Source organism: Schistocerca serialis, chromosome 2, assembly GCF_023864345.2.
Source record: "Schistocerca serialis cubense isolate TAMUIC-IGC-003099 chromosome 2, iqSchSeri2.2, whole genome shotgun sequence".
Lineage (NCBI taxonomy): Eukaryota > Metazoa > Arthropoda > Insecta > Orthoptera > Acrididae > Schistocerca > Schistocerca serialis.
The window spans coordinates 726,061,904-726,085,627 of record NC_064639.1 but is presented as its reverse complement, the minus strand read 5'-3'; the positions used below and the strand labels follow the sequence as shown (position 1 = coordinate 726,085,627).

Genomic DNA, 23,724 nt, shown 5'->3' with positions numbered 1-23,724 from the left:
TTTCTAAGTAAATGTGATATCATTTGCTCTGGAGAACTCTTAACAACCAACCATTTCTTTCTCTTTACTGTTTAATGAAAGTTGCAAAAATGTGTGCGTGTGTATGCTAGTGAGAAAGGTCACTCTACCTGGTTTAGTCAAAACATGGCTCTCTTTTGTGTGGATATGGAATTACCAGCATATATTGCTGATTGGAAGCTCGAGTTTCCAGTTGGGTGGGAGGACTGAAATCCCACAGAACTTTAAACACATTCAGATGTGTCCAGACATTCCTGAGTTCCTCCTCTACATGTGTTGAAGAAGGGTTTTCCTTGTCCCTTGTGTGCTGGTTTTGTTATCCCATATGGGCCAATGCTGGTTGGTGGCTGGATCTGCATTTTAGTCTTCAGGTAAGCATTATTATCCTGGCTCCTCTGATTGTCATATTCTCATTGTGTTCTCACTACATATCCACTGACACAGGGTACTGATCTGAGCTGAGAGCCCTTGGTCCTATTAACAAGGTCATCATTAACAATTATTTGTGTGTTTCCATTATTATCCTCTCCCACTAACCAGTTTTTTGTTTTGTTGCAAATACTTTATAGCATAAAAGGGTTACACAGTAAACAGGAACAGGTGTGTTGTCATAAGCAACACTGGTGCAGTTCTTGAGAATGTTCTGAGCAAGTTTGCTGGAAAACACTTATTTGTCATAAGTGTTTTACTGTCAGTCCCCACAATATACATTCAAAAGATCAGGTCAGCAACACACTTATGGTACCTAACTGAGGCAAAAATCAAAGGCACAGAAATCAACAGTTAAGCACCTAACCTGATGTGGCGTTGGCACTCAGGCTGACTGAGAGAGAATGTACCCATCGGAGGCATATACAATGCTACCTGTGGCAAGTGTGACCTCTTCAGAATGGAGCATGTATTGAACTGTTCTAATGTGCCCTTAGAAGAAATGCCAGGCTGGAACACCAGCTATACACCTAATAAGTGTAATTTTTTTGTGTCCTCTGTTGAGTTAAGTATCTTTCTCATGGATAGAAGACTGTTTTGTTGTTACATTTTCCAAGCCCTCTTGCAATTTTGGCTGAGGGTTTCTCTAGGTAAGGAAGAAACTCAAGCCACTTTTGCTCCCATTCATTCATTCATTCATTCATTCATGGTGTTCAGTAAATCTCATCATGAAGGCAAGCTTTCAAGGATGTGCAACAAGTCAAGTTATGCATTGATAGCCACAAGCAGCTACTGAAAGCTAGCTCTTTGAAGTGTCAGGTATATTAACAACAAATAATGGATTATGCTAATACACTCATACTGATAATTAAGAGAAATACTTATAAATTACTTTATGTATTAGGAGAAAAAGCACATACTTGAAAAAAGCCACTGCTCATCTTCCTATAGTACTCCGGTGCTGATTTTATCTAATATTTCAGATAAAGAATTTATGTAAGGTAATGCTGACAGCTTTCAGCTGTCTATGTGCTGGCAAGATCAAGATATGTTTAATCTAAAATTATAATTATGCAGTTTACATCCTGGACTCCAAATATTGTGATAAACTCTAGGAGTGACTAATTAGGTGTTCTTTTACTTTGATTCCTAATATCTGAGGATTTTCAGTTTCCTGCCTGATGACCATAGACTTCTGCAACAGAATATAAAATTATACTCTGACCCTAGCTAGGGATGCATAGTGTACACTGATATGCCAAAACACTATTACCACTGCCCACCATGATGTTGGATGCCACCTGGTGGCATTGTGGGCACATGACATGGTAACAAAAGTATGTAAGTGGACCAGAGAGGGATGGGTGATCACCCTAGTGAAGATATCAGCTGCAAATGTGGAAATCCATTGAGATAACAACTTTGACAGAGGGCAGTTTATTATTACACAGAGCCTCTGAATCAGTGTCTTGAAAACGGTGAAGCTAGTCGAATGTTCACATGCTATTGTCGTAAGCATCTACGGAAAGAGGTAGCACAATGAAACTAATACTAGGCACTAAATGGTTGGATATCCCCGACTCTTCACAGTACATGGGGCTCAGAGGCTTGTCTGCTCTGTAAAGTAGGATAGATGGTGATCAGTGGCATCTCTGCTGAAAGAGCACAATGCTGGTGCACACACAAGTCTTTCAGAGCACACTGTTCATCGTACATTGTTGAACATGGAGCTCTGCAGCAGATCACCCCCATATATTCGTATGTTTACCCAATGACACCATAAATTATGATTGCCGTGGCGTGGGACCATCGGAATTCGACTGTCGGCTCCATGTGTTCACATGTTTACCCAACGACACCATCAATTACAATTGCAGTGGCGTGGGACCATTGGAATTCAACCACTGATCAATGGAAACGTGTCGGCGCTTGGGGTCAGTCACAGCTTTGCTACACTAGGTCACTGGTCATCATTGAGGAAAACAGCAGCTCGAAACATGCAGCACACCATGGGCACAGGCTGATGGGTGTAGTATTATGCCATGGGAGATATTCTCCTGTGATTGCATGAGACCTGTGACAGTAATCAAAGACACATAGAGAGCCACAAACCACTTGCATCCCTTCATGCTTGATGTCTTGCCTGATGGCAATGTTATCTTTCAGCAGTATAATTGTCTGTGTATCAGAGCCATAACCATGCTATAGTGCTTTAAGGAACATTACAGTGAACTCACGTTGATATTTCAGTGACCAAATTCACATAATGTAAATCCTATGGAACCTATCCGGGTCACTATTGGTCACTATCACTGCGCACGCAAATCAGTGACCCCTTTTTTATACAAATTGTGTGTCATGTGCATAGACATCTAATGCCACACACCTCCAAAAACCTACCAATGAACTGTTGGAGCCCTGATATGCAGAATCAGTGATGTATTTCATTCCAAAAACAGGCAGGCAAGCTATTAAGCAAGTGGTCATAATGTTTTGGCTCATTAGTGTATATGGAAATTATTTTTACATCTAAAATTCTGGTTGTGAATTATACAGTTCATCCTAAATGCACTCTTCTTATGAACCAGAAATAACATTAGGAAATATATGTATTGGCATGAATGTGAATGTCGTGTAACTAGAGCGTCCCGTTGGGTAGACCATTCACCGGGTGCAAGTCTTTCGATTTGACACCATTGCAGCAACTTGCGCGTCGATGAGTATGAAATGATGATAATTAGGACAACACAACACCCAGTCCCTGAGCAGAGAAAATCTCCAACCCCGCCAGGAATCAAACCCAGGCCCTTAGGATTGACATTCTGTCACGCTGAACACTCAGCTACCGGGGCCGGACTGTATTGGCATATAAGTTTGAGAATCCCTAGGTCTCTGAAGATATTTGGTTACTAAATGTACATATTGTTATTACTGCATGCTTCTGTAGAGTAAGTACTTTTTTGACCTTAGCTGTATTTTCCCAAAAGATTATACCATATGGCAGTAATGAGTGAAAGTGTGCTAGCAATTCTGTCTGAAGGTCAATACAATGACAGAAATTTCTAAGCATGAAGTAGGAAGAACTGAATTTTGTGTTAACCGACCCTCATGCTGATGCCTCCTCACTTTATACCTAGGAACTCTACACGTGGAGCATCATCCAGTTTGTGCCCATTAATTTCTGCTTGCAGTACCTGTAAGTCATTTTGATTTGTATGGGACTGCATACACATCTTTGTAAGATAGAGAGTTGAACTGTTTGCTGTGAGTTACTTGTAGGAAACAGTTTTTCTTTTGGCTATGTCTGGTACAGATGTCTAAGGATCCAGGATCCTTACCAGTATACTTGTGCAATCAGCAAAAGGTTATCATTTTTGATGCATTCTGTTACATAGATCATGAACATGACTCAGACCAGGACCAAATTTGGCATGATGCCATATATAATGTTTCCCCAATTGGAATTTGGTCTTATTCCTGTATTGCTTGTTAATTTGACCCTCTGTTTTCAATGATTTGGATATGACCCCATCCATTCAAGGCAAATGCCTTTAACAGACTACAATTTTTCGTTTCTCGAGCAGAACTTTATCATGTACACAATCAAAGGCCATGGAAAGTTCACAGAATATGCTAACAGGTTAGCTTTTCTTGTTTAGTTCTATCAGAAATGACTTCATGAAATCACATATTGCTTTCTCAGTAGAGAAGCCTTTACAGATGCCAAACTGAACTGCTGTTAAGAGGTTGTTCTCTGAAAGATGGTTCAATATTCTGTTGTTACCTTACGTCTCAAAAATGCCTTAGAACAGGGGAAGAAAGGTGGTCTATATTTTCCTAATGTGTACTTCAGTTTTTCAGGAAATAAACTTCAGCTTGTCAACTGATTAAAAATTCAGCTCAAGGGAGGCACAAGATTTTAGGTGAAATACCATCATAGTTGGATGAATTACTTGCATATCAGTGATGTAACAGTTTTGTGACTGCAATTCAAATTGATTTAGCAAACCTTGCAGTGAATCAACAGAAATCCATCTAAGCAAATCTAATATACACTGAAGAGCCAAAGAAACTGGTACACCTGCCTTATATAGTGTAGGGCCCCTTGAGTACACAGAAGTGCTGCAACACGGTTTGACGTAGACTTGACTAATGTCTGAAGTAGTACTGGAGGAAATTTATGCCATGAATGCTACAGGCCTGTCCATAAATCTGTAAGAGTACAAGAGGGAAATTTGATGTTTTGCTGGGTTCCTGATATTCATGGTACACTTGTGAAAGGGGCATATGGGTAAATCTCCACTTGATCGCTACCTCAGAGACCCTGTGTCCCATCACTCATGCGCCGGCTACAACGACACATTCAAACGCACTTAAATCTTGATAACCTGCCACTGCAGCAGCAGTAACTGATCTAACAATGTGCCAGACACTTGTTGACTTATATAGGCACTGGCAACCACAGCGCTGTATTCTACCTGTATTGGAATATGCTTGTCAATATCAGTTTCTTTGGCACTTCAGTATATCTGCTTCCAATAGTTCATTTTGTCAATGTATATTCACCTTCCTTTAGGAGGACTTCATTGAATTTAGAGCCAATAATTTGAATTCAATATTTTGTTCATGCTGCTACTGTCATCTGGGAGTTTAATATCTTCTATCTTACCAAGTTCATCTGTTTGACACTTAATAATACCTCTAACTTTGTTTGATTTGTTCATCAATGTTTAGAATTTTTTGTCCATAGTACATGGTTTTTGCCTTTTTGATGCCATGGTAAAGCATTTTGCAATACTGCAGTAGTGACTCTTAAATTCTTGGTTAGAGCTTTCTCTATCAACTTCCCAGTACAAGATACTTTGATCCCACACATTAGCCTTTCTTTGTCTTCATTTCTATTGTAATTATTCCTCACACAGCTCTGCTTTGGTTGGCAGTATGTTTTCTTATCTTTGATACATGTATAATCTGGGCTTCATTGTTCTTGTTTGGCAGAAAAGTTTTTCATAAGCTACTACTCAACTAGGAACCTATTCTCATTACAGATGTTATATACCATATGGACCTGGAAAGCTAGCACTTCATACACTTGCATCAACTGTTCACAATTCATTACCTGCAACTATTGTTCTATCAAGGTCTTCTTCCTATAAACTGCCGACATATCATGCAGTTACATCTTAAGTGTAATGTTTTGATGCTTGCAGCGTATAAAATCGAGGAATTTGTCTAAGATCGGTAATCCTTGTAGAATATCAGACTCCTAACTTAAAAGAGAATCAGCAAACTTAGTTTAAAGTTACTTTTTTACTGATCTCTAAAAGATGCTGTCATCAGGTGTGGGACAAGTTAGTTGATATTCCTAACCAGTTGTAAGTCACTCTGAGTGTTGTCATGCAATTGGAAGCCGCTGCCAATGGGTGTATTGGAAGGGCTGCCAAGAGTCTTGTACCAGGAACCAACAGTACCGAAAGTACTATTGTGTCCTGTGGGGGCTGTCTCCTCAACAGGAAGCACAGTATATATCACTACTCGTCCACTTGACTGTGAGTGGCATGTTAACGGGAGGTCTAGTCAGCCTGTATGGGGCAGACAGGGATCATGGAGAGCTCAGGGTGTTGTCTTTCCAACAAAAGGCAGAGAAGATTGAGAAGATCAGCCTTGCTCACTGAGTTTCAATGGTATTCACAATCTGCAGCTTTGTTCCCAGAATTGATTGTGGCCTGCCTGGTTCTGAGTTGAGTGGAAGGCTTAAACTGTTGCAGTTCCTGTGTGGTCAGAGTGGTGGGTATTAAAGGTCATACTCATGTTTCTATTCTGAATTTCTAGAAAATGAAGCATTTTGTTTAAGTAAATGTATGTTTATTTCGTACAGTACTCTGTTGCTAGAGTGACTCTTATCTACCACTTCACATTTGTGTTTGAAATACACTATGAAACATGCAGTGGCCAAAACACTCCGTGACTGAAATGAAGCATTCCTTGCAGTCCAGCTATGGAAGTGGAACTCTGTTTCAATACTGCCTACAAACATAACAGAGAAATCGTGATTGTGCTGTAATGCCCACAGACTGTTTGAATATGTAAACTTGTGCACACTATGCGAAAGGAGAAATAAGGACATTTTACCCACAGTGCACAGTCCATAAAGAACAATATATGTCAGTCTTTGAAATAAGAGGAGTGCAAAGATCATGTAACCATCTTAGAGGCAGGTTAGGTAAGATGCCAGAGTACTCAGACATGACATTTCCAACACTAGATCTAGTCAATACATTACTAACTGTTCGTTTTAGTGGGACACAAAGCTTGGCACGTGACACACAAATTCTGGAAGTAGGTCACTGGCAAATATTGGTTCCGCAGATACACCACATTGCTATGAAGAAAGACATCTAATTGGAACTAACAGTCTCATGTGATCCCTGATTGTTCGATGAGGTGGAGGGACATCAGTGGTAGTGCAATATACCCATCGACACTCTAGTGGCCATCTGTGCACATAGCGTGTTGAGACATGCATGTGTCATCTGACATGGGCACAACACTTCAACAAGCTGACACATCTACCTCAGACTGGACAACCATTTGATGTCTGAGAGCAGTGTATGTGGCCACTGCCTCCTGCTGGCACATCAAAGTGGAAGAAAATGTTACGCTTTTAGTTGGAATCAAATTCACTCTAATGAAGGTACATCGCTTGCCATAGGACACACCCAACAGAAAACAGTAAGCGCTTGCCTTGCTTATTTTCCTTATAAATGTTGAGGAATACACACTACAGTGTGCCACTGGAGAAATATGTGTTTCAGCGCACAGGTGCATATGTTTATGAGTGTCATGTGGTATCATAATATATTGCAGCACAGAGATAAAGAAATAGGTGTCAACAAAAAACTTTCAACATTGAATGCTTATGAATTCAAGTGGATAATGACACTCTAGGATATTTATCATTCCCACTTAACAGGCAGAATAGTTGAATTGGAAAAAGTAATAGGTGTCTCAGACAGGAAGAAATGGCAAAAGAAACAGCAGCTGCTGGTCCCATGATTGCAGCAGTTCTGGCAGCTCAGCCACTGAAATCAAGATTAACAACTACCATCAAAACCAAAATAAGTACTGCATGGCTGCATTCATGACTCTTGAGGGACATGGAAGCAGGATGTGGATGGTGGTTAGGTGAATAACAACAGGATACACAGGTGTTCAAAGAAAATAACTTGACTTTATGGCAATAATTCTACTGTTAAGGCTACAGAAGAATGAATTTATGGTGCCTGGGGGCTCCGATAGACAGACAATGGGCGTGCTGCCCTAAAGGGTAGTAGAATGCTACGACTAGATTGTACAAGAGCTGGCTGAGAAGAGAGCAAGCGGTTGGAACCACAGCCTGCTCATCAGTCTTCCCTGTGTCCTCCAAATGACAGTCTTTTCCTTCTATTTAGCTGCAGAGGTGCTTCAGATGAGGATACCTGCTTAAGTGATGTTCTTTAGAGGCATTACCCTGTCAGCAGTACCTACTGTCAGAGTCTGTTCACATGAACTGAGCATGGGTAGGTGGTGATTTCCATTTATGAGGGTGGTTTGAAAAGCTCTCAGAATCACCACAAGAGATCAGCACTAATGCAATGAGTTGGTCACATGATATTCATTGGACTGTTGCCTGTAAACCTGTGCCACATCAGTGCTCTTGGAAGAGAGCTGTGTAGGTGATGTGGCTCTGTTGTTGTTCCCACACAGTGATTTGCAAAGGCAGAAAAAAATCGAGATTCGGGCAGTGATTAAGTACTTCGTAAAGAAAGGTATGAAAGCAAAGGACATTCAGGCTGATTTCCAGAATACACTGGGGGACCCTTGTTATTGTTGTGGTCTTCAGTCTTGAGACTGGTTTGATGCAGCTCTCCATGCTACTCTATCCTGTGCAAGCTTCTTCATCTCCCAGTACCAACTGCAGCCTACGTCCTTCTGAATCTGCTTAGTGTATTCATCTCTTGGTCTCCCTCTACGATTTTTACCCACCACGCTGCCCTCCAATGCTAAATTTGTGATCCCTTGATCCCTCAAAACATGTCCTACCAACCGATCCCTTCTTCTAGTCAAGTTGTGCCACAAACTTCTCTTCTCCCCAATCCTATTCAATACCTCCTCATTAGTTACATGATCTACCCACCTTATTTTCAGCATTCTTCTGTAGCACCACATTTTGAAAGCTTCTATTCTCTTCTTGTCCAAACTGGTTATCATCCATGTTTCACTTCCATACATGGCTACACTCCATACAAATACTTTCAGAAACGATTTCCTGACGCTTAAATCTATAGTCGATGTTAACAAACTTCTCTTCTTCAGAAACGCTTTCCTTGCCAGTGCCAGTCTACATTTTATATCCTCTCTACTTTGACCATCAGTTATTTTACTCCCCAAATAGCAAAACTCCTTTACTACTTTAAGTGTCTCATTTCCTAATCTAATCCCCTCAGCATCACCCAATTTAATTTGACTACATTCCATTATCCTCGTTTTGCTTTTGTTGATGTTCATCTTATATCCTCCTTTCAAGACACTGTCCATTCCATTCAACTGCTCTTCCAAGTCCTTTGCTGTCTCTGACAGAATTACAATGTCATCGGCGAACCTCAAAGTTTTTACTTCTTCTCCATGAATTTTAATACCTACTCTGAATTTTTCTTTTGTTTCCTTTACTGCTTGCTCAATATACAGATTGAATAACATCGGGGAGAGGCTACAACCCTGTCTCACTCCTTTCCCAACCACTGCTTCCCTTTCATGCCCCTCGACTCTTATGACTGCCATCTGATTTCTGTACAAATTGTAATTAGCCTTTCGCTCCTTGTATTTTACCCCTGCCACCTTCAGAATTTGAAAGAGAGTATTCTAGTTAACGTTGTCAAAAGCTTTCTCTAAGTCTACAAATGCTAGAAACGTAGGTTTGCCTTTTCTTAATCTTTCTTCTAAGATAAGTCGTAAGGTTAGTATTGCCTCACGTGTTCCAACATTTCTACAGAATCCAAACTGATCTTCCCCGAGGTCCGCTTCTACCAGTTTATCCATTCATCTGTAAAGAATTTGCATTAGTATTTTGCAGCTGTGACTTATTAAACTGATAGTTCGGTAATTTTCACATCTGTCAACACCTGCTTTCTTTGGGATTGGAATTATTATATTCTTCTTGAAGTCTGTGGGTATTTCGCCTGTCTCATACATCTTGCTCACCAGATGGTAGAGTTTTGTCATGCCTGGCTCTCCCAAGGCCATCAGTAGTTCTAATGGAATGTTGTGTACTCCCGGGGCCTTGTTTCGACTCAGGTCTTTCAGTGCTCTGTCAGACTCTTCACGCAGTATCGTATCTCCCATTTCATCCTCATCTACATCCTCTTCCATTTCCATAATATTGTCCTCAAGTACATCGCCCTTGTATAAACTCTCTATATACTCCTTCCACCTTTCTGCCTTCCCTTCTTTGCTTAGAACTGGGTTGCCATCTGAGCTCTTGATATTCATACAAGTGGTTCTCTTCTCTCCAAAGGTCTCTTTAATTTTCCTGTAGGCAGTATCTATCTTACCCCTAGTGAGACAAGCCTCTACATCCTTACATTTGTCCTCTAGCCATCCCTGCTTAGCCATTTTTCACTTCCTGTCGATATCATTTTTGAGACGTTTGTATTCCTTTTTGCCTGCTTCATTTACTGCATTTTTATATTTTCTCCTTTCATCAATTAAATTCAATATTTCTTCTGTTACCCAAGGATTTCTATTAGCCCTCGTCTTTTTACCTACTTGATCCTCTGCTGCCTTCACTACTTTATCCCTCAGAGCTACCCATTCTTCTTCTACTGTATTTCTTTCCCCCATTCCTGTCAATTGTTCCCTTATGCTCTCCCTGAAACTCTGTACAACCTCTGGTTCTTTCCGTTTATCCAGGTCCCATCTCCTTAAATTCCCACCTTTTTGCAGTTTCTTCAGTTTCAATCTGCAGTTCATAACCAATAGATTGTGGTCAGAATCCACATCTGCCCCTGGAAATGTCTTACAATTTAAAACCTGGTTCCTAAATCTCTGTCTTACCATTATATAATCTATCTGATACCTTTTAGTATCTCCAGGATTCTTCCAGGTATACAACCTTCTTTTATGATTCGTGAACCAAGTGTTAGCTATGATTAAGTTATGCTCTGTGCAAAATTCTACAAGGCGGCTTCCTCTTTCATTTCATCCCCCCAATCCATATTCACCTACTATGTTTCCTTCTCTCCCTTTTCCTACTGACGAATTCCAGTCACCCATGACTATTAAATTTTCGTCTCCCTTCACTACCTGAATAATTTCTTTTATCTCGTCATACTTTTCTCCAATTTCTTCATCATCTGCAGAGCTAGACGGCATATAAACTTGTACTACTGTAGTAGGCATGGGCTTTGTGTCTATCTTGGCCACAATAATGCGTTCACTATGCTGTTTGTAGTAGCTTACCCGCACTCCTATTTTTTTGTTCATTATTAAACCTACTCCTGCATTACCCCTATTTGATTTTGTATTTATAACCCTGTAATCACCTGACCAAAAGTCTTGTTCCTCCTGCCACCGAACTTCACTAATTCCCACTATATCTAACTCTAACCTATCCATTTCCCTTTTTAAATTTTCTAACCTACCTGCCCGATTAAGGGATCTGGCATTCCACGCTCCGATCCATAGAATGCCAGTTTTCTTTCTCCTGATAACGACGTCCTCTTGAGTAGTCCCCGCCCGGAGATCCGAATGGGGGACTATTTTACCTCCGAAATATTTTACCCAAGAGGACGCCATCATCATTTAATCATACAGTAAAGCTGCATGTCCTCGGGAAAAATTACGGCTGTAGTTTCCCCTTGCTTTCAGCCGTTCGCAGTACCAGTACAGCAAGGCCATTTTGGTTAATGTTACAGGCCAGATCAGTCAATCATCCAGACTGTTGCCCCTGCAACTACTGAAAAGGCTGCTGCCCCTCTTCAGGAACCACATGTTTGTCTGGCCTCTCAACAGATACCCCTCCGTTGTGGTTGCACCTATGGTACGGCCATCTGTATCGCTGAGGCACGCAAGCCTCCCCACCAACGGCAAGGTCCATGGTTCATGGGGGACCCTGTTCCTTCATATTCAGCTGTTGTCAAGTGGACAAATGAATTTAAATTTGGTTGGGAGAGCTTAGATGGTGATCTGCACAGTGGTCAGTCAAGATGTGCCACTACTCCAGATATTTGCAAAAGTGCACAAAATGGTCATGGAGGATTGCCGATTCAAATTGCGTGCAATTGCTCACTCTTGCCAGATGTCATCTGAATGGGTATATCACATTTCAGCTGAAGAATTAGAAATGAAAAAATTATCTGCCAGATGGGTGCCATGACTCTTGCCACTGGATAAAAAATGAATGAGAATAGACATATCGGAACGATGTTTGACCATTTTTAGGAGAAACGAATAAGATTTTTTGCGCCGGTTTGTGACCACAGATGAAACTTGGGTGCACTACTATACCCCAGAGACAAAACAACAGTCAAAGCAGTGGAAACATGCTGATTCTCCTCCACCAAAGAAAGCAAAGACAATTCGTTTGGCGGGAAAGGTCATGGCATCAGTGGGGATTTTGTTTGTAGTTTACCTCCCCACTGGGCAAACAATTATTGGTGAATACTATGCTAACCTCCTGGACAAATTTCAACAAAAGACATGAAAAAAGGCCAGGTTTAACAAGGAAGAAAGCCATCTTCCATCAAGACAATGCGCGCCCGCACACATGTGCCGGTCAGACTTCCATCTCTTTCCAAAACTGATTTTTTTTTTTTTTTTTTTTACAACAATTCACTTCAAACAAAGAAATGATAGCCGGAGTTTGCAACTATTTTGCGTGCCTGGTGGAAACTCATTTTTGAGATGGGGTCAAGGCACTGAAACACCATTGGACCAAGTGCGTTAATCTACAAGGAGACTACATTAAAAAATTAAAAAAAAGTTTCTGTGATGTAAGTGCTTTTTTCCTACTCTGTTCAGAGAAATTTTCAAACTGCCCTCATATATCCAGTCCTATGCTGATCCATACCCAACTACAGTTCTGCAGAGAAGAGTTTCTATGATGTACAATAAACAAGAGCTGAAAAATTAAAGATTTTAAACTATAGTGAAATTCCTTTTCCATGCTCTGCTTGTCCACCATGCACAGTTGCATACACACTTTTCATTAAATCAAAAAATGAATGAGATGCCTATGTAACCAAGAAAGGCTTCACAGACTTAATTAATCCCTTTGTGGACCACATAAAAATTAAAAGCATTTGCATTGCAAGCAACATGGTAATGTTAGAAGCAGATTCTGGTGAAGACTGTCAGAAAATCATTGAGAAAGCTAAAAATGTTTAGGTACAAAAATTCAAACCTCTAAAAAGTATGTGCACACTAATGACTACATGTGAGATGGTATGCAAAAGAAACCAAACTAATTTTTTGGTAGGAAGAGCTTTTGTAGTACTATCTTTTGTCACTAGGTGCACGCAGAATGAACATTCCAGAGTCAGTAAGCTAACTGCCACCACTCAAGGTAAGGATTAGTTTTGGCAGAGTTTATGGTGACAATTGTTTTGTGGGACTGTCATTTTTGCAATGGCTGATTTTCATGAACAGTATCCCTTGGTGAAATTCTGCTTTTTGCTTGGAAAAAGTGGAACAGAAACTCTTGAAATGTTAAAAATGTCATGCAAGGATGAGGGAAAACATCCAACTATAGTGTTTGAGTGGTTTTCCTGTTTCAAAAATGGTAAACTGTCAGTTGATGACAATTTATGTTGTGGTAGTTTGAAGTCTTTTGTGTTTGCAACAGGATCCAGTATCTGACTACAGACTCATTTCACCTGACTTCTAAGTTGGAGGCAGAGTGCTTCACGTGCACTTTGAAGACCCAAATGCAGTAGTCCATGCCTAGATCTTCCAACAAAAATGCATTGTTGACTTTTCTGGGTATTTACCATGCAACACCAGTCAACAGGTGCAGTATGACGGAGTATTTGTATAGGCACCAGCTGCGGGGTTTCCTGGACTTGTTGCAACCCAAGTTGCATGACTCAGACCATCGTGGGCTGCCACATTTCCCCCTGGGGCTGCTGTTTAGGTCCAGTCTTATGGCCAGCAGCAGATGTAGCTGTCAGCTGTCCTGATGGGCAACAAAGGTCAGCAGTTTGTGGTTGATGTCAGTCTTGAGCAACTGACCGATGCATATCATGTGCCATTGGTTCAGAACTGCCACAGCCTACCTGTCAGCTGGGCAGCAGAGTTGGTCACGACATTATTTCAGGTGCTGGGATCTAACTTGCTGCAGTTGTGCTTCCCCATCGCTGTCCCCTCTGTATCCTTCAGTGCCCTTCCTTCCCCACGGGTTCAGGGCCCTGGCAAGGCCATTCCCACTTGTCGAGCCCTTGTCAGCTCGTAGAATACCTTGTAATGACAGTGTTAGAAGTGTTGTCACGCTTTTGCAGTTTCTAAATCGGCAATGGATGCAGATACTAATCCTGCAATGATTGCCTGTCTGAGGAGACTACGGGTTCCAAAATGTTTGTGTCAGAGCTTCCTAGATTACTGTGATAGGTGTATTGTGGAATGGGCACAATATCTAGTAAACTAGTGAGGCTAATAACTAGGGCTGTCCACGGGGATCTATATGTAAACCAACTTTCTGAGATCTTAGCCTTGAGCCATTGCTAACAACTCTGAGCAAAACCACTCAACTGCCTACGCTGGTCACATACTGTTGTGGTGGCAGATGACTCAAGAGTCAAGCTGCAAGGAAATGTGTATGAAGTGCTTGCTCAAGACCAACAGTGATGCTCAGATAATAAATAAGGAATCAAAGCACGTGAAACTACCTACCTGCTGCTCAGACATAGCCTTTCCCATTTGAAGAATTCTATTCAGAGAATTGCAGGAGCTCCTATGCTCCATTGTGGGAGCATCAGCTACAGTATTGCCGTTTCCCTTAATACAACATTTCAAGATCAAACTGCTGGAGATGCCAAGCCCATTTGGTCAACCTTGAATGCTTCAATCTACACTGTTGTAAAAAGCTCAAAGATTTGTAGTCTGGGTAAACTATTGTCTTGTGGCCCAGTAAATAACACATTCAAATTTTTAAAACCCAGTTCAGTTTGTACTAAATAAAAAATTTGGACTTCCAACACACACAAACTTGAGTCTGCTCAAAAAGAGGTAATGCAAAATCCAGATGATAAAGTAGCTTACTATTCACCAATTCTCTCTTTAAATGCTGTAAAGCTTCATCACATTCTACAGTCCAATTCAACACTACATTCTTCTTCAATGCAATGCCAAAAAAAAGGATGGTTGAATGACTGATCTACTACAAATTTTTGGTAGTATCTGAACAGGCCAAACATACCTTGGGTAAGTTCTTTTTTGTTTTTAGCTGCTGGAAAATTTGGAGTAGTCTTTAATCCTTCTGGGTCCAAATGTATGACCTTTTCATTAATTGTGTGGCCCAAAAATGAAATTTTCCTTTTTACAATTTCAGATTTACTGAATTTTAATTTCATTCCAGCCTCTGTAAATAGCTTTCAGTATCTCAGTGGTAAGTCTAATTTAGTATGTGTCTCAGTACTGAGTTTTTCCAAAAATATCATTGCATACACTTATCCTTAAAATACAGGACTAAATTTCCTATTGGCAAATCAATCAATGCAAGAACTCTCTACTTAAAATCACATCTATGTGTAGGTCAGGTATCACTAAAGATTCACAAACTAGTTGCTGTCCTGATAATTCAACAGTTGTTAGTATTTATCATTCGATGCTCATAGATAGATTTCCAGTGGCATCAGAATTTGAACTACTTCTGGAACCACTACTACTGTCTCTTGTCACTACCATCAAATGTTTGGCTGATACTATTTCAGCATATGGGAAGACATTTAAATTGTTCTGTTTTCTGCAGTTGTTTGCATTTATCCTTAGTATTTTTTTGCTCTCTCATTTATCTCTATCTGCACTTGCTCTTCTGCAGTCTTAACTGTGTCAATACCAGTATCTCAGTGGTAAGTCTAATTTAGTATGTGTCTCAGTACTGAGTTTTTCCAAAAATATCATTGCATACACTTATCCTTAAAATACAGGACTAAATTTCCTATTGGCAAATCAGTGTTCACATTCCACTAATGCAAGAACTCTCTACTTAAAATCACATCTATGTGTAGGTCAGGTATCACTAAAGATTCACAAACTAGTTGCTGTCCTGATAATTCAACAGTTGTTAGTATTTATCATTCGATGCTCATAGATAGATTTCCAGTGGCATCCAAAATTGTTTTTCGTGGCACAAGCATAACTACAGTCCCATCAATACCCTTAACAGATTCAAAAACTACTTCTGATATTCCATTTCGTTCACTCCCACTGTCCATCAGATATTTAACTGCTAATCCCTGGATATTAATCAATCGTGGGACGCCATATCTCACCACTAATTATTGTTGGTTGTGCCTCCTCCATGCTGTCAGTTCTAATTCATTCTTTTTGTAGAAAAATTGTTGTCCTGCTCATCAAGTCTATTTCAGTTACAGTTTAATGACAAGTACTACAACTCTCTTTCCTACAACTTATTTCTTCACTACTTCCTAACTCTTCCTAAGTATTGCTTGTTCACATACAGCATTTATTCTCTTTTTGCTTATCATGTTGGCTTCAATAAACAAATTCAAATATTTCTTCTTTCTCTTCCTCTTCATTATCACTAAAGCCTACACTACTTTCATCAGAATTTGAACTACTTCTGGAACCACTACTACTGTCTCTTGTCACTACCATCAAATGTTTGGCTGATACTATTTCAGCATATGGGAAGACATTTAAATTGTTCTGTTTTCTGCAGTTGTTTGCATTTTTCATGGCATATTGATACCCTTCTTGATAATATTTCATACACTTAAGAGTTAAATACTCTCCTGTTACATCTATTTGCTTTTCCTTCTGATAGATTACTTCTAATTTAATAGGATCCTCTCCACTGGAAACAGTCCTGTTTATTAGTATACATGGTTTTGCTTCTCTGCCTGCTTCACTACCTCTATTTACTTGAACGTTCATCCATGTTGCTTTTTTCTTATTCACTGATAGCTTTTTTTATTTTTCTTGCCCACGTGCAAACCCAACTGATGCAAATTTCAGTTTTTTGACTTGCATCTGTAGTTGTCATTCCCCATATTTCTATGACTGGAATTTTTCCTATCAGTTCTATTCCCATTAAGAACATTTTCCATTTGTTTATTCCTAGGAACTCCATTATGTGTCCCTTAACCCGTCCTACTCACTCTATTTTCATAGTAATCCACAACTTTTCAGTTCACACTCTCACTGGTGCCCATGCCCCCTTGGAGTTCCTGCAAGAGGCCTTACCCACCACCATCTTCACCGTCATAGCTGCTGCTGCCGCCTGTATTCTATCGCAAAGTGTGCATCATGTTTTCTGGAACACCATGCCACCGTCAGCCATTGAGGTCAAGCAGTTAAGTTAATTCAAGAATATCTAAAGTACTTATTAATAGTCTGTTATTATAACAGACTATTAAAAGTGTAATCTAATGATAAGGATGATAAGAAAGTTAAGGTGAAACCTCACAATTAGAAACTGAAATTAACAGGGATGGTTCCATCAAAGTAATAAAGCCAACATGTGATGGTAATTTGTCAAAAGTAGAATCAGATGTAAATTCCAATGTTACTGCAAAGTTAGAACCATTTTATGATGATGATGTAATTACAGTTGAAGTCAAGAAAAGAAAAAGTAGAATTAACAGAGTTACCAGATAGTGAAACTGAGTTCAATAATTCTGAAAATCAGCCAACTCCTTTAAAAAAGGTTGAAATGCCAAGTGGCAAGGTAGAGGCATCAAACTGGATGCAGTTACTGTTTTCTACTAGTATTACTAACAAAGAAAGCAGAGCAGCCTCTGGTAGCTCTTGTAATCTTACTGTGCAGCACATTGCTTGAGCTGACACAACTTTTATTGGATGTCATCAATTTTAACATTTTGATCCAGACAAACAAATTCACCCATCAAGGTTCTGGAATGACTTTGAGGATGGTCAGAACATGAGAAAATTTCTTTTGTAAGAAGTCATTTGTCAGGAGGTGCATTGTGATGGTCAGCTGACATAATGGTTAGATGCAAAACACTTTCTGAATTTAAAACTGCGTTTCTTAATGAGTTAAGGTAACACAACAAACAAAACGACATTTTGATAGAATTTTGGAGTGGTAAAAAGTTTACTCCATGTCCTGAATCTGTTAAAGAGATCTCTAGAAAGTGGGTTTCATGGTTGTCACATCTGACAGAAAAGATGAAAAGGGAAATGATGATAATTAGACTAGAACATAAGCTGCTTTGGTATTGGCAGAAAAAAATCATTCCCACACCTAGAGGTAATGTGGATAGATTCATTGAGTATATGGAGTGAGTGGAAAGAGAAGCTGCTGTTGAGGAGCAGGTGCAGAATGAAAATAAGTCCTCCAACAGTCATATAAACAACTGAAATAATGACAGTGGGAGCATGAGTATTAGAAATATGCATAATCTACTTATCATGAGCAAGGTAGAGGAAGAGAAGGTAGACAGCCACTGCACTTTTGCAATAATTATTACAATGAAGGGAGAAACATAAATAATTTACCATTGGGACAAGAAAGAGATCAGAATGCTACCCAGTCTGTTTCTGAATTGAATGAACACAGTAGGCCACATGTGGGAAACTAAGTCCCATCTGTGAAGAAATGGGCACTCATCAGGCAGAAACAGTAACACAGCCAGTAACAAAAACACAGGCCACCGTCTGTCAGTGCATGCAAACCAATAACAGGCATGATGAAATAGGAACAGACAGTAACAGTAATGTGCTAAATCGCTCTCATTATACAGAGTGAGTCACTAACTATTGCCACCAAGAATAAGTCCAAAGGCATGATAGGAGCTGAAAAGTTTATGGGACAAATGTTTCATTGGACACTGGGGGCTCTTTTTTTAAAAAAAAAAAAAAAAAAAAAAATCCAATGATGTGAAACAGTGAGGTCTTTGAAGGCCAACAAAGAACACAAAGGTGTCATGAACATCCATTTACAGAAGGTGTTCGAAGTGATGACCATTGGTATCAATGCAGTGCTGCAATCTTCTTATCATGGATTGAGTGGTATTCCTTATCACATCGGCACTTATCAAAGCACATGCTCTGACAAGTCTCTCTTGCATATCCTCAGGTGTAGTTAGAACATCTTTATAAACGATGTCTTTTATGAGTCCCCACAAGAAAAAATCCAGAGGCGTAAAGTCTGGCGAATGAGCTGGCCATGACATATCTCCTCCACATCCAATTCAACGATTTGGGAATTGTCTGTAACTCATTTCTAACCATCAGCGAAAAATGTGCCGGACACCCATTGTGTTGATAGCACTTTCTGTTCCTTTTTCCTACAGGTCTTTCTTCCAATAACAGACGTAATGTTTCTTGCATGAATGCAGTGCACTTTCTACCATTAAGATTTCCTTAAATGAAATAGGGGCCTATAATTCTGTCCTTCAGAATCCCACACCATACATTCACTGAACACAGTTTTTGGCGTGCAACTTGCTGCAGCCAACATGGATTTTCAGTTACCCCATAGTGCATGTTATGCAAATTAACATTTATGTGGTTCATGAATGTAGCCTCATCAGTAAATGAAATCAAATTAATAAACGCATCATCCCTCTGAATCTGAAGTTTAGCCCATTGCCAGAATTCAATGCAATTCACACTATCTGTACCAGTTAATACGTGATGGACACTGATATGGTAAGGATGATATTCATGGTGATGCAGAACATGAGCAACACTACTCTGGCTCATGCCAGATTCACTTGCGATTTGACGCAAACTAACACGAGGATCTCGAACCACAGTGGCACGAGTAGCAATTTCCATTTCCTTATCAGTAATGTTCCTTTGCCAGATATATTTCTGATGCAATAAAGATTCAGTTGTTCTCAGTTTATCATACACATATTTAAATGTATGACATGTAGGGTGAGTATGTTGACGATATAAGTCTCTAACGCTCACCGAATTTTGTTGGCATTCTCCGTAAATGAGAAGCATATCGACTTTTTCTTCGAAGGAATACATCTTTTACATTCACTTGATTTGACAATACTAGTTATACCATTCCTATATGTGTTGTATTTCAAAACCACTGAATGGTGTTTACATGTCAATGGCACATTAGATGGATGCAAATCATTCGGCGAATATTTACTATTTGCATGATATACGAGAGACAATTGTCAGAGCATGTGCTTCAATAATTGCTGAAGTGATAAGTAATACCACTCAATCCATGATAAGAAGATTGCAGCACTGCGTTAATACCAGTGGCCATCACTTCAAACAAATGGATGTTCATGCCACCTTTGTGACCTTTGTTGACCTTCAAAAGACCTTACTGCTGCACACCATGAGATTCGTCTAGATAGCTGCTAGCAGAAAATAAGTACCAAAGTATAGCATCTCATTTAAAAAGTAAAGTTGACCTTCATATCTCTGATGTGACCTCACCTAGCAACAAAATCCAACATCGTATTATGGCCCCTATTGTCCCATGCAACATTGTCCCACAAACTTTTCAGCTACTATCATACTCTCAGAGTTATTCTTGATGGCAATAGTTAGTGACTCACCCTGTATAGCTGGCAGCATTTTGGACACATTAGAAAAATGAGACAAGAAGGAGAAAGAAAGCAGTATGGATAATAGGGAAGAACAAATTAACATGATGAAGATAAAGTAAAGGCTTACAACTTTGACAATAGTGGCAATCTGGAGGCTAAAGTTTCAGTGAAGGAAGCAGAGTCAGTTTTGCAAGGGTTTGTTTGAAGAGTTGTTAGATGAAGGGGGTGCCATAATAATGATGTCAGCCAACCTATTAGCTATATTGACTTATCACAAACTGTGAAAGCAGACAATAGTATAAAAGATACCAATGTTGCGCAGGGATACAGTTGCTCAGAGGTAGAGAGTAGTTTAGCTGATGTGCAACAAACGAAAATAGAGGGAGTCATCAAGTGTTTTCATTTTAAATTGGTGGATAGGTTAGAAAAGGCAGCTGCAGATGTAGAAGTTGATGACCCCATGAATCTAAGCATAAATGTACTTTCAACTGAACAAAATTACTTTAGCTGAGACAGATGTCCCAAGCATTCTTTGATTCTATTCTTAATAAGAATGAGTTAACTGTCACGGAAGTAAGTTATTTAAGAATAACAGGTGCTACTGGAGAAGTTTCTAGACCAGTATAGCACAAAGCAATTGGTATAGGTAACATAATAATACATCATCCTTGTTTAATCATGTTCAGTTTATGAGTTGAAACATTGATTGGCACAGACCTTTTAACTAAAATTCAAGAAAAGATTGACTCTGATCATAGCCACTTAGTGTTAACCTTTGATCATAGCCACTTAGTGTTAACTTTACCAGGTTCTCGAGTGATTACGGAGCTTTTCATTGGAAATTATGGGAGCAGTAATGATGAAGCATGGAAGCTGCCTATTAGCATAATGAGGAATAAGGAATGCTTGCAGGAAGATACTGAATATGGAAATAATGTGCAAGTTGCTAATGTGGAAGAGAACTATACCCTGGAAGAAATAGAGACTAATGTAGTCAACAGGTCAGATTTATGATAAACAAATGGCAGAATTAAGGGAAGTGTTAGCAACTCATCACAATGTATTGTCAAACAGGCTTGGTGAAGTTTTGGAGTACCCAAAAAGTAAGAGTGAACTAGGTCTACAAAACATTACAGATATTAAGCCTTTCAAAATTGACAGTAATAAGATGCTGTAGGGAGTGTTCCACTCTTCGGTGGATACACAGTGTGGTGTACTGTGCAGCCCCAGCTGCATGAAACTTTATTTCCCTTTCAAGTTTCAGTCTCCTCTTCATAGTAAGTAAGGAATATATATCATCATGCTGTACACATGATATTACTTTGCAGTGTCTTTGTAGTAAGTAAGAATGGTTCCCAACAATGACTATACCTGAACAATGAGAGGTAGTTTGAAATAGTAAATCTAAATGTGAAAATAACAATGGGTAGCTTATAAGCACTGCTGAAAGAAAAATAATGGCTAAAGTAAACAAATAATAAATAAGATCCACAAAAAGGATTAGTAACAACAAGATGCAGATATTTTGCATTAAGAGAAAATCCTAAAATCTGAAAGAATAAACTCTGCATTAGTTAATACTGTATTTACTCGAATCTAAGCCGCACTTTTTTTCCAGTTTTTGTAATCCAAAAAACCACCTGCGGCTTAGAATCGAGTGCAAAGCCAGCGGAAATTCTGAAAAAAGTTGGTGGGTGCCGCCACAACTTACTTCTGCCGTCGAATATATGTAGCGCTACACAGGCATGTTTTGTAGGCACAAAGATAAATACTGGCGCCAAAACGTCTGCGTCGGTAAATAAATTTAAAAAAATGGTGGAAGACGAGCTATTTTCAATGTACTACGAAAATCCGACTGGCAAGACTGTTTGGGATGTTTGTCAATATGGCCAATTCTACGTTCTGATTTTTTTCCTATCTGTGAGAAGAGATGGTTGCTATAATAGGAACTTTTATAAATTGTGAATCACATGCAGTATTCTCGTCACCATAAGAATAATACGCATATAAACATTTTGCCATGTATTGTTTCATGTTTGCTGCTATCTCTTTTAAATCCAGTCTGCCTAATAAACTACGACGCGGAAGAATATAAATATCATGTCATGTTTATATTCGCATTATTCTTATGCTTAATAGTCAGAAATGAAGCACGGCATGTGACTAGATTTTTAAATCTAAGATGACTCTAATTTCTGTGTAGAATGTAATGTACTAAAGAGGCGCCTGCAAAGATTTTCAAACGGAGAAAAATTTTCGCTAAACTCTCGTTCAGAACATGTTCTATCCTACGCAGTCTATTATTTGGTTCTTGTTGATCATTATCAAAGAAAGCAGCAGTGTAAGTAACAACAAATAACAGTTTCTTGCCATTGTTTCGTTATGAGACGATTCCTCTTTTTTTAAAAAAAAAAAAAAAAAAAAATGCGGCGGTAACGCGCACAAAAGCAAGCCATGCCGCGAGCGGCGACAGGCCGTAAACACACACTATCAGAATGCGACAAACAATGCATGACATAGTACAGTAACGCATTTTCAGCTTAGCGTGACGTAAACACCTTTAACAAAGAAAACTGCGCTTATCAGATCAAAGAAAAATAAGCTATCAATTCAAACCAGAAGAAGCACATGGAAAAGGAAGGGTACCCGTATAAATACGGACGGAGCGCCTGACGCATAGCAATGGCTACCTGGTAAAGCTTAACTGCTAACTTACGATTCGAACCAAACTACTGTAGCTGTATCGTCATTCATTCGACCTAAATTGTGTCTCATATTACAGTGGACCAACTTTGTTTCGATTTGGAGATGCGGCATATAATTTTTCTCTCCCCTTGCATTTCGAGTCTCAAATTTCAGGTGCGGCTTAGATTCGAGTGCGGCTTAGATTCGAGTAAATACGGTAACTTCCTTGTTGGAAGTAAGGTTGTCTGTAGGTAAGAGAGAATAATAACATGGTGCCAACAGAGGCGAGGCAAAGCATATTGATATTAATTAAAGGAGGTGTGTGAAAGTTGTGTGAGGAACACATGAAAAATATGTGTAAATAATGAGTCAGTAGGCTGTCAAAGAGAAAAGGGAGAAAGAAGTGTTGAAATATGTTGTTGTTGTTGTTGTGGTCTTCAGTCCTGAGACTGGTTTGATGCAGCTCTCCATGCTACTCTATCCTGACCAAGCCTCTTCATCTCCCAGTACCTACTGCAACCTACATCCTTCTGAATCTGCTTAGTGTATTCATCTCTTGGTCTTCCTCTACGATTTTTACCCTCCACGCTGCCCTCCAATACTAAATTGGTGATCCATTGATGCCTCAGAACATGTCCTACCAACCGATCCCTTCTTCTGGTCAAGTTGTGCCACAAACTTCTCTTCTCCCCAATCCTATTCAATATTTCCTCATTAGTTATGTGATCTACCCATCTAATCTTCAGCATTCTTCTGTAGCACCACATTTCGAAAGCTTCTATTCTCTTCTTGTCCAAACTATTTATCATCCATGTTTCACTTCCATACATGG

At 39.5% G+C, this 23,724-nt stretch overlaps 1 protein-coding gene across 1 annotated transcript in view; it reads left to right on the top strand.

Moving 5' to 3' along the window:
• The window catches only part of LOC126457930 (juvenile hormone esterase-like), a 561,537-nt gene that overhangs the window by 132,861 nt on the left and 404,952 nt on the right, over window positions 1-23,724 (top strand). The gene's annotated exons all lie outside the window — the stretch shown is intronic.